General features: G+C 51.2%; 1 long non-coding RNA gene across 1 annotated transcript; it reads right to left on the bottom strand.

Moving 5' to 3' along the window:
• Nucleotides 1-587: 587 nt before the first annotated feature.
• LOC119323102 lies at nucleotides 588-1,402 on the bottom strand. Its single transcript, XR_005156128.1, has 2 exons — nucleotides 1,236-1,402; nucleotides 588-1,137 (listed from the first exon to the last, which is right to left on the bottom strand). It is a non-coding gene; the product is annotated as an uncharacterized LOC119323102 (long non-coding RNA).
• Nucleotides 1,403-1,671: the final 269 nt, after the last annotated feature.

Below are 1,671 nucleotides of genomic sequence, written 5' to 3'. Positions count from 1 at the left end.
GGGAGAGGCTTGCAGCTCTTCAAGAAGCCATGTTGCAAGGTCAACCCATCACTGCTAGTGCAAAAATGGTTTGTGTTCAGTGTGCTTGTTGAACGCAGATCTAGTGTATCAGTTCAAAGCACAATGCCAACCGAAGCTCAACTGGTAGATGTGGCACAAAGTTATCTTTTTCAAGAAGTGATCTAGCTAGTGTTACTCCACCTAGTGTGCAAGAAGATGTTCAGGCTGCACCCCCTACCGCTCTGCTAGTGAGCCAAGTGCTCGTCTTGTTTATTCAGGCACTTGCTCTAGGACTCATGCATGCCTTCTCTTTTTAGCACCAGTGTTCCCATGGATGTGAAGCTGTAATTATAGACATGTGCCTGAGTGTAGAAAACCTATTCGATCTGTGTTTATCTAGTGCATTCCATTTGCCTTAATCTTAAATCGCTGTTTGGTAATGCAGATGCTCTGCAGCTTGGTCATAGCAAATAGTGTTGTGCATTACTGAAAGACAGGCCGGAGTTGGGCATAAAGACCGAAACACAAGCCCATTTTCCGGTATTTTTTGGAATAGGTCATTCCTGGTTTCTAGTTTATAGTACGTATGTAGGTGCCATCTCCACTGAAGATGGTTCAAACTACTACTCCAGTACATACTAATAAAACTTGACACAGGCTAGTTCAAAGTACATACTAATAAAACTAGATCAAGTTGGTGACAGGCATCAGATGCTTGTAAACAAGCAAGGGGCATCGCTTCCTACTCCTAGGGCACACGATTAATCGTCAGACGGGCACAATTGAGGTTCACACGAGCACACCAATCACCAACAAAGAACTAAAAGCACAGAGCAAGAGCTGCAAGACCTCCTTGTCCTTATCCTCCGTCACTTACGGGCAAGAGCGTGCTTCCGGGCAAGGGCGGCCTGCAGGCCGGCCACCTGTGCCCGGAGCTCCTGCTCGCGCCGGAAAAGCTCGTCCCGCCGCAGATCCTGCTCCCCCTTCATCTTCTTCTGCTTAGGCCGCCTGAAGTTGTTGCGCAGCAGAAAGACGCCGTACGACGCTGCGATCGGGGAAAGGGAGGTCACCAACATGAACAGAGCGCGTCCAAGGACCGCCCAAAGGTCACCGCCGGCGCCGGGCTCTGCCATCTGCCTTCGAGAGAAAAAAAGAAGGGGGGAGAGGATTAGAACTTTAGAAGAAGAAGGGGATGGGAGGGAAGGGGAGCGGAGGAGAAGAAACAGGAATCTTACTGCCGATGTGGCGAGTGAGGTGATCCGTCGAAGAGCTGCGCCGGAAGGGGAGAAGTGCCGGCGAGACGAGGTGCGCCGGTCGCCGGTCGCCGGGAGAGCTCTGGAGCTGATCTGGGGGAAGAGAGAGGGGAAAGTAGTCCAGGGCGAGAAAGAAACCGCTGGAAGCTTCCTGAACCTGAGAGGGGTTCTCACGGTCATTCCAACGGTGGCCGTTCGATCAGGTGCTAGTTTCGAGCCTGTCCGTTCGTTTCCGCTCACTGTGTCGTGCTCAGACAATTGACGCCACCCTCACTCGCTGCGTGTGGCCCTCCTCCTCTGCTTCTTTTCTCGGCCCCGTGTATCGTCATAGTGGGAGTAACATAGGTAGTAACATAGATGCCACATAAGCAAAATTGGTGATGTGGCAAATAGTTAATGAGGAGAGAGGCAAATAGAG

Source organism: Triticum dicoccoides, chromosome 6B (genome assembly GCF_002162155.2).
Source record: "Triticum dicoccoides isolate Atlit2015 ecotype Zavitan chromosome 6B, WEW_v2.0, whole genome shotgun sequence".
NCBI lineage: Eukaryota > Viridiplantae > Streptophyta > Magnoliopsida > Poales > Poaceae > Triticum > Triticum dicoccoides.
Note: the sequence above shows the minus strand (reverse complement) of the source record. Positions and strands in the feature narration are given on the sequence as shown.